Source organism: Myxocyprinus asiaticus, chromosome 40 (assembly GCF_019703515.2).
Source record: "Myxocyprinus asiaticus isolate MX2 ecotype Aquarium Trade chromosome 40, UBuf_Myxa_2, whole genome shotgun sequence".
NCBI lineage: Eukaryota > Metazoa > Chordata > Actinopteri > Cypriniformes > Catostomidae > Myxocyprinus > Myxocyprinus asiaticus.
In genome coordinates, this window is record NC_059383.1 from 18,637,812 (window position 1) to 18,648,232 (window position 10,421).

Genomic DNA, 10,421 nt, shown 5'->3' on the forward strand with positions numbered 1-10,421 from the left:
TGAGCGGGCGGGGGGTGGGGGGGGGGGGGGGTGCCAGTGGTTTTCCCTTGTGCCGTATGGTTTTCATAAGTCTGTTTAAGGAAATAGTTGAACAGGTCCTCCCCCAACCCTCCATCCCTTGCACACCCGTCCATCCATTCTAACAACTTTGTCCTGGTCACCCTGATCAGATCTTCTTTCTTTTTCCACTATTTTATAGTTCAGTTTTGTACAGTTGCTCAGACTGTTTTTCCCTTTGTCTTTCAATGAATATGAAATTAAATTCTTTTGAAGTGATGAGGCAATTAAAAAAAAAAAATAAAATCTTACTTAATTTGGCATAGTCCATTCTATTTTATCACTCTATCCCAGATGTGTTTGATGCATTCAATTCTTGTTGATTCAGGGACACTAATTTGACAAGGGTTTGCTTATTAGACAACATCTCATGAAAATCTGTACTATTCAAAAATATGGGTGTAAAATATCACAGTTACAAACTGTGAGACTCTTGCATTGAGATCCAAGCTTTTAGAAGCTGTAAAATCACCATAAGAAAATGGTTTTATTGCAAATATGAAGAATGAAATAAGTGGTCTTTATGAGTATAATGTATGATTTTCCTCAACTGGCCAGTTTTAAAAAAAATCTGAAAAATGTCTTTCAGACCAATAGAAGTATAGCAGTCCAAGGGAAAGTCAGGGATATGCAGGGACATTTTATAATCCCATTTCCCATGACTTCGCTTTAGTTTTCTACATCTATGTCTGTGGCTTGCTTTTGTTGTACAGTTAAAAACAAAATCTTAGTAAGCAATATAAAGTCAGGAATGCCATCTGAACTTAAACTGCAATTGGATTGAACCAAAGTAAGTTCAAAGATGTTTAAATACATGAGAATATGCAGAAGTTTCCTCGAAATGGTGCCAGCCCTCTCAGTTGCATGGAGCATATAAACCTTTGAGGGTTCAAGGCTTCCCCCTTCAAAACAGGAGAGATGTGTTTGTCCAAGATCTCAACCTAATGTTCTCCTATTCAAACTCACACCCTCATGAGATTCAGTTGTCATTATGGAGATCTTGATAGTTAAATTGGAGACATGGATCCACTGTAAGCACATGGATATCAGGCACTGTTCCAGCAGTCACCAGCACAGAAGCCAGCAGCTCAACATTCAGGCTGTTTTTCGTCTTTGCTTCAGACCTTTCAGGTATGTAGATTGTATCTCAGTTTTTCAATTACTCTTCTCAGAAGAACATATCCCCACTCTCCACAATCTCTTTTACATTTATTTCTCTTATCCAGTAGGCACCCCTCTAAAATCCATCCCAAAAATCTTTCTGGCCTTTTCCAATTCAAATAAGGCTGTCCTGGTGTAGACTTTCCTTTCTCGCGTTCATTTGTATGTCCTCAGCATTCTCAAATAAGATAAGTACAATTCTGAAATACTTCTTAAAGGGATAGTTAAACCAACAGTGTTTTTTAAATTATTTATTGACATAAAGGAGATAAAAGAAGGAATGTGCAACAAATATATTGTGTAAAAACATGATCTTAAAATGGAAATTATACAGCTGAAAATATTTGTTTTGTTTACTTAATCCTCCAATGACACTCATCTAAATGGGCCATGTTTTTTCCTCAATTGTCCAGATGCTGAAACATGTCTTTCTGGAGTCTAGACTGTGGACACATCTGCCTGCTATTTCACATTAAATGTTTAGGATAGATTTGCATCTTTCCCTGTGTGAGATAAGGCTTCCTCTTGGAGATCAGAAGGAATATAAGCTTGAACTGTCACAACTACTCTTGTGTTTCATATTTTGGAACATTTCTTATATGCTACTTGAGCACATTGAAACATAATATTTCAACTGAATATTTTTTTATTTATTTATTTTTTTCACCACTTTGAGAAACGACTTAGTAAAAGACCCATCATTTTGCCAAATGCACTATTTCAGCAGTGAAATCTGCACAGCTTGAAACAGTTTTCCTGGCCAATCCCCATTACTTTCGGTATCATTTTGTACTTACATTGAACACTTTTGGATAGTATATTAGAAGCCCTCATTATGCACACTAACAAGCTAGTTAAAACTATATTAAAGAGATAAATGGCAATAATCAAATCCACAAAGTTTAAGTTGCCTATTCAGTTTAGTCTTTGCAGAGCTCTCAGCTGAACAGACAGATAGACTTAGCCGTTTGATCAGTTCACAAAAGAAATGCGACATCAGATTGGCCCTCTCCTCCAACTGTAATTTCAACACAAATAAATAATGGTCATGAATATTGCAAACTGGAGATTGTATCATGCGGATACAACCTCAGTAGAAGCTATTTTTGCAAGTTTTGCACCTTCTCTCTTGATCTTAACATATATTTTTTATCTTTTTAATGAAAATTTTAACACAAATATACATTGTTCAACCACATGTTAAAGAGAAGCTACGGCAGAAAAAATAACCCATTAACAAAAATAATTTCATCATGTACTCACCCAGTGTTCCAAAGATATATGACTTTCCTTCTTCTGTGGAACAAAAAATGATGTTAGGCAGAATGTTAGACCAAATCACCATTCACTCTCATTACGTCTTTTTTCCATACAATGCAAACGAAAGGTGATAGAGTCTAACATTGCTCCTAACATCTCTTTTTGTGTTTGATGAAGAAAAGAAGGTCATACGGGTTTGGAACAACATCAGAGTGAGCAAACGATGAGAGAATTTTCAGTTTTGGGTTAAGAGGATCATAAACAGTTTTGTCTGAAATGTGCACCACTCAGTCAAACAGCTACAGCTTGTAATTAAAGCCAAACCCTCACATCTTACCACGTCAAAGCTTTGTTGAGTCTATATTACTAACAAATTATGTTGTTTGTATGTTTGCTGCCAGCAGAGCATGAGAGCCCCATCTCAATGTATGCACATAAAGTGATGAGCCCTAGGGGAATATCCAGCGATGGGCAGTAGCAAAGCTATTAGCTTAACTACATTTCTGAGTAGCGAGGTGGTAGCTTCGCTAGTTATTAAATCAAGTAGCTTTTCAGTAGCGAAGCTATATTTTGATTAGGTAGTACGTAGCTTTGACAAAAGCTATACCGCTACATCATACATCACACCGGTGTTTACCACAGCCAGTTTTGAATCAGAACTAAAAATGTCACACAAATGAATCGCTCATCTGAGTCAGTTCTTTACAATGAATTGGTCACACTTTAGAGCAAAGCTGTCTGAATCGGTTCACAATTCAATCTGAATGACTCACAAAGCTTACTTGTGCGCTGCTGAATCATTTGGTGTACGCTCTCACTTGCCAACATGCTCACAGAATATTTTAAAATATGGAAAATAAAGATAATGCTGGTTGCAGTGGATTTACAATCAATGGAAACCAAACCTGCAAATGTGTCTTATCGTTTGTTAGTGATACAAAAGGTCTTTATTAAGTTCAACATATGTACAGCTTGAATGGCACTGCAGGTAAAGATTTTACCACCAAAAGAGTATCAAAACACTTAGTAGCCCACACGAAAGCACATCAAAAAAGTACCATGGCATCAGTGCAATTTTGATTTTTCATTTTGAACACATGGGTTTGTACAGGTAGCATGTATACAGTAAACATGAATTTACATGTTTTTTACATGCATATTATTTGCACTATACTGCATACCTGATACTATACTGTATTGCACTATACTGTACTATGCTGTACCATGGCTTTGATAAACATTATGTGAATAAGTATTTTAGATGCTTTGTCTATGACAGTATGCTCTGTGCATCTCTTTGGAAAAAAAATATAGTAGCTTAAGTAGCTTAAAATGTAGTAAGCAACTTTTGATGCGTAGCTTGTAGTGTAACTTGCTACTTTCTCTGAAGTGTAGATTTTAGCTTATCTTAACTAATGTTTCTGTAGAGTAGTTGGAAGCTTAGCTTGCTAAACGTTTTGACACTGGGAATATCCTGATGAGGAATGCTGGAAAACTGTGTTTGCTCATTCTGTAGGGAGGATTGCTTTAACTTCCTGTCCCTCCTTTTTCCGACACCCTACGTTAAGAGATCAGAATGCCCTCTAGAAATGTCTGGATTAGCTTTGTTTTAATAGGACTCTTTGCTAACCTCTACAACCCTGGAAGACCTTTCACCTTTATATGTTCTTGATTTCTTGCTTTCTTGCTTTATTGATTTCTTACAGCTCAGAAAAGTCTTCACGTAAATAGGAAAATACTGCAACACTGACATCTTGACACTTTGGATGGTTTGTGCTCTTTTTGAAGTTATCGGATCAAAAGGGATATTCAGAGTGTTTTAAACACAGGAGTCATTTATTGGTGGGATGTGCAGGACATGTCCCCACCACTTTTTGCTTGGCCAATTTTATTCCCACCCCTTTTTAAAATAGATTGCGTGATGAAGTGTTTAATACAGACAGTGCTGGGTAGTAACGGATTATATGTAATCCTGATTACGTATTCAGAATACAAAGATCAAGTACTTGTAATTGGATTAAATTACATTTTTAAATACTCATAATTGGATTACAGTTACTTTTTTATAGATTACATGATTAAATATTAACAAGGCAATGGCAGTAAATTGTTAATAATTTATTGATCATCCTAATCATTATCTTTTTCAATCTTTTACATTTTTCATTCTAAATCAGCACACCACTGATATACGTTTGGTAAGTCTTCAAGTGTTTTCAGTAGAGAGAAGGAGGATTGTGTGTATTGCACTTAAAACTGATACTCGCTACTAGCCAGCCAGGCGAAGATGGAGAGGTCTACCTCAGCCTTTAACCACTGATAATATAGGGATCATTTCATTTTTAAGAATGAAATTACACCAATGGTGCGCAGCTCACACATTGAACTTAATTGCTTCAGAGGATCTAGTGGATGCCATCTCTAAGGGTCCTGCCCACAGGTTACACAATAGTTCAACTGAATAAAGTGCAGAAATATGAAACAAAGCCCATCGCTCTACTATTGCTGCTGATGCAGTAGAGTCAACTGCATCAAGTTGGAACTCTGCTGTTTTAAAATATTCTGCTCTTTTAGAATATTCTTGCTGTTCAAAAGATAATATCTTGCACCTCAGCTTTGGAAAGGTGATGGACTATCAGTAAGCAGTAAGGGTTAAAAGCGTTTCAGTGTTTTTAGATGAAAACTTTGACCTAGCAATGACATTGCTGTTGATTTTATGGTCATTATTGTTTGTAATGTTTGTTTGTGTTATAATGAATGGCAAGTATTGATACTTCCAATACAGATATTGTATCTAGAGGATTAATACATACATAAAAATGCATGGATACTAAATGTTTTTACTAAACTTGTAATTATATTATTTAATTTCCATAAAAACTATTGCATTTCCTAGGATTGAAAGTGACAAATCGTGAATATTAGCAAATAGTTAAATATGACTGGATCTCCACCCCTGGAGTTGCGAGTTTGATTACAGGGTGTGCTGAGTGACTCCAGCCAGGTCTCCTAAGCAACCAAATTGGCCCAGTTGCTAGGGAGGGTAGAGTCACATGGGGCAACCTCCTCATGGTCGCGATTAGTGGTTCTCGTTCTCAGTGGGGTGCGTGGTAAGTTGTGCGTGGATCACGGAGAGTAGCATGAGCCTCCACATGCTGGGAGTCTCCGCGGTGTCATGCACAATGAGCCACGTGATAAGATGTGTGGACTGACGGTCTCAGAAGTGGAGGCAACTAAACCTTGTCCTACGTCACCCGGATTGAGGTGAGTAACCACGCCACCACGAGGACTTACTAAGTAGTGGGAATTGGGCATTCCAAACTGGGAGAAAAGGGGATAATATATATATATATATATATATATATATATATATATATATATATGACTGGATCTACTATATATCTTAATGCACAGAAATGCTGAAAGACACAAGCAGCCACAGACAGTGATCATTTGTTATACATTTATTTAAATTAAAATCTGTTAAAAGATTGAAAATGTTCTGTTGTAAATAAATGATAAACAAAAATCGATATCTGATAATTAGCAGTTTAGGCTTATACAGTTTCTTTTAATTATATTTTTAAAATACAAATGTTAAATGGCTAAAATTACCCATTTATCATCAGAAATTGAAAGAAAAATGTTTTTAAGAGGTGTTGGTATTGGTATCGATAGCAATGATATTAACCTTGAAAATACTTGGTATCAGATCAAAAAGAAAATGAGTGGTATCACCCATCCCTACCGTAATCCCCAGTATTCAAAGTGAAAATGTTTCTGCTATATAGACCAATAAGCAATGCTCTCCAGGTTGATTATTCACTGACTAACAAAATCCCAGGATCAACTGCGGCAGATGTAGGAATGAAGTTATCAAATTCATTATTTGAAATATTTATTTGAGCACATGAATTTGTCATCAGGAAAAAAACATGAATCAAAACAGTAAAATACTCTTTTATTTATTTATTTATTTTTTAAGTGACTTAAATTTACTTTTAAATGTAATTATAACATGAATAAACAAAATATGTCTGTTGGTGGAGGGGGAAAAACTGATAGCTTATGGGTTGTTATGTAATTCTTTTCTAATTCAGTATTCAAGCAGGTCATATATTTTATTCTGTCATCAACTGCTCACACTGCCAAGACAAGGTTTGTAGCCAAAGTTGAAGCACTGCATGTATACTTTTCTTTATTAACACAAAATTAATCATCATGATTACTTTGATACAGTATCAATAAAATCCACATGTTTGACATACAGTACTGAATAAACCCATAAATCTTTTTTTTTTTTTTTTTTACTAGTTTATCCATGAAAGGATCCTCACATTTTCCTGTATGGCATCAGATTTTTGAGAGCAGTCTCACCATGAGCACTTCACAGACAGAACTCCCCACATTTGTTTTCTTCATCTCCCATCCTCTTTTTTCAGTCTTTATTCTTCAGAGTTTAGACAAAAGCTAGTCATTTAGACTGGCCTCTTCCATCCCTTTCTCTCTGCTACCTGCTTTTTCAATTATAGTTTCTGACTGTAGGATGCTTTGATCTATAAAACCATCTCACTCAGGATCCTCAGGCCAGGTACGAAAGTCTACAATGATTTCCATTTTCTTTATTACCTCAACCCTTTTCTGACTGATGATGTATATAGCATATGCTGGCCCCATTGCGACTGATCTTTATAGCATCTGCTCATTCTCCCTCTGAAGATTTGCTTACTTGGATTGAGAAAACTTTCTCTTTCACATTCCTAAGAGGCTTCCTCCCTGCTCTTGTTGAGTCCTTTGTTCAGATGTCTCAACAGCTACAGTAATTCTTTACTAAAAGAACCAAATAACAGAAACCTCACTGAATATCAGAACCTTTTCTCAGTCTAGACAGCCCAAAAATAGTTTGTGAAGGTCAAAACAAAAACATCTTTTGAAAAAAAAAAAAAAAATCTCCAGAAGCTTTAAGTGTTTGGTGTCTGCTGGTTAGTCTATGATCTTAAAGTCCTCCCAGTATCTCTGAGGTCCCTTTGGAGTAAAAGCTTTGGCAGGCTTAGTGTTTGGTTACACCACTAATGTGGTATTACTTTGTTGAGGTCACATGTTCAGTATCTTCTGCTGCTGCAAAGCACAAAGCAAACCCCTTATGGAATCCTCCACTGTTTAAAAAATTCTTGATTCACTGCCATCAAATGCAGTTCCATAGTATTTAGTAACATTTTAGAACTAGTCCCATGCTATATTTTCAACCTTACTATTATGCAATAACATATATCTGTCTACACACAGTTGGACCTTACAGGGAGAGCAGTAAAGGCCACCAGGAGAGGTGCAGGGGTTAATGAGAACAATCTGGAAGCTTGTGATGATACATTGAATGGTGTAGACCATTTTTAAGCAGGTGGCCGTGATATGCCAAGAAAAATTTAACTAAATTAAAAAGAGAGAAAAAACATCTGCTTTGCTATGGCCTTCAGCAGAGCCTTTCCCTTGCACAAACCTTTGACACACTTTACCTTGAGGCATCCAGCAATGATCATGAGCTTTACAAAAACAAGGTGTCGTGTTGATCTCTCATTCAATATATGCGTATAAATTTAATAGGTTCCATCATTTGTTTATTGACTCCAAGTGCCAAGGCTCTCCCCTGCAGTGGCCTCTGAGGAGGAGGCACCAGCCGCTCATCATTCATTAGACATACTGAAACTATTAGTCAAGACCACGTGGCAAATTAATTCAGGAGAATGTATTCCCTAGAATTTTTCACCTTGAGAAAAGGCTACTCAAATACTGCCCTGGCTTTCTCATCTCGCTGAGCTAGCCAAGAAACAGCCCGCTCCCTGTACGGATTTTTATAGAAGGCCCACTCCATCTGAGTCTGTCTCAATCTTGAATTTCTCTCCAGAACACTGGTAAACAATAGTGACATATCCGCAGGATACGTTACACAGACCTTGTTGTTGTAATATTCAGCCCATTTAGCATTGTGGACCGGATGTTTTGGAGACAAAGTTAAATCTTGGAGAAGATTTGTTAAATCTCAGAGAAGATTTAACAAGTTCCAGTTATCTGTTTCTCACAACATGAAGGAAAAGGACTTGGTAAAGTCTAGCGACAATGTCATTTCACAGCAGAAATCTTCAAATGTTTGATCTGTTTGTGAAACCGTGAATGGAATGTTGTGGGCTTCATAAAATTCAATATAAGATGATAGGGAAAAGCAGGAACAAGATAGATAGCTTGTGATGGGTGTTGTTTTTCATCTACAACAGGACTTCTGAAAGAGACTTTCTAAACAATATGTGGCTCTTCGATAGAACAGTGGAAACAAAGAAATGCCATTAAAGCAGAGAAGATGAAAGCGTTAAAGATCTGTGTAAATTTGTAGCAAAAATAGTTTTACCACCAGGAAATTGTAACCAGCCTGTCATTACATTGAAAATGGAAAAATTCCCCTTGTTGTCTTTGAAGATGAAAAATGTTGCCTTTCTAAATCACATTCAATTCCCTTGAGTCAATATCTCACTATTTCCTTGCACACATGAGAGAATGGGCATGGGAAGTCAAGGAACAACACTTGACTTGGCGCAGCAGTATTTATCAGTAATCTAGGTTCACGGTCCATGTCTTCAGTCTTTCCAAATGTTCTGATAAGAGGAACATTTGGCAAGAATGCCATTCTTGATTAATCAATTAATGGAGATTCCAGGTCTATAAATATATTTTCAGTCTAATCTCTTTGGTAGTAAACACAGCATACACTCAGTCAAAGTCCAAATGACACTTGCTTATGAGGAAAAACAGGGCAAGAAGACTAAACCAGCAGAGAGTGCTGGTGGGAAAAGAATAAAAAGATGATCAGATATTCCATATTTCACAGGCTAAAAGGCTACAAAAGAGACCAATAAAGGGGAAAGTTCTGGAATAGGGAGAGAGGGATGATGTAAATGATGTAAAAATGGATGAAGTGAAGTTAGGCTCTCAGCATTTCCATGATCTCTGGTTGTCTTGAAGGCAGCCCACTGACCTCAACCAGATGTTGACTCCAATATTCTTCTAATCCAATTTCTCCATAAAATTAAAACAATACGTTCTTTCAATGGAAAGTTCTTAATATGCTTATCACTACATACATTTTTACTTTTTACTATAAAATTGCACCATGTGTTTCAGTTGGATGACAACTCTGGTGGTGGGCACTGATAACAGTTTGTGGTTATTACAAAAACAGAACATATTTGATACAAAATGACAGATAAATCATTCTTGCACAAAATAAAACAACATTTGGTTTCAGAATCCACCAACTAACGCCATTTTTCACCAGCACTGATGGTTTTGACATTTACATTGCCAGTGGAAACCGTATATTCACATAAGGTCAATGAAACACATATATGAATATAAAACAGGAGAATGGTGAATGCATTAAATATGGTAAAAATATTCCGGGAGCCAAAATATCATGGGTAAGCTTCAGGGTATCAAAACACAATGACTGCCCTTAGAATTACATCGGGCCCCTAACCGCTAACAGTCAGCCAATGTTCATGAGGGTGACAGTTAATTCATCACAGAAAATCATTGACTGCCTAAAGTAAGAGATTCTGGACTTCTGGTGAGGCTTCTCTGGTAAAACAATTTCATTTTCTGAATACCTAGAGTCTATGTTATAATACCACACATAACTTTCAATGAAACCTTTTAATTTAAATTGAGACTGACTCCCCTACTGAATTCCTTCACTCCATGCTGCTGCCCCGAACCTCTATGCGAGGGTCAGTGCAGATGAAGCAGAGGGCAACAGTTCTGTTTAGAGAATTGTAATAAATCTCAGACAGCCTTGTGTGTCCCGCCGCGCTTCTCTTGTTACAGCTCCCAGATACGTTGCATGTGGGTTTCCACTGGGCCTCAAGAGGACCCTGGAATTAAACTTTCCTGGAGTC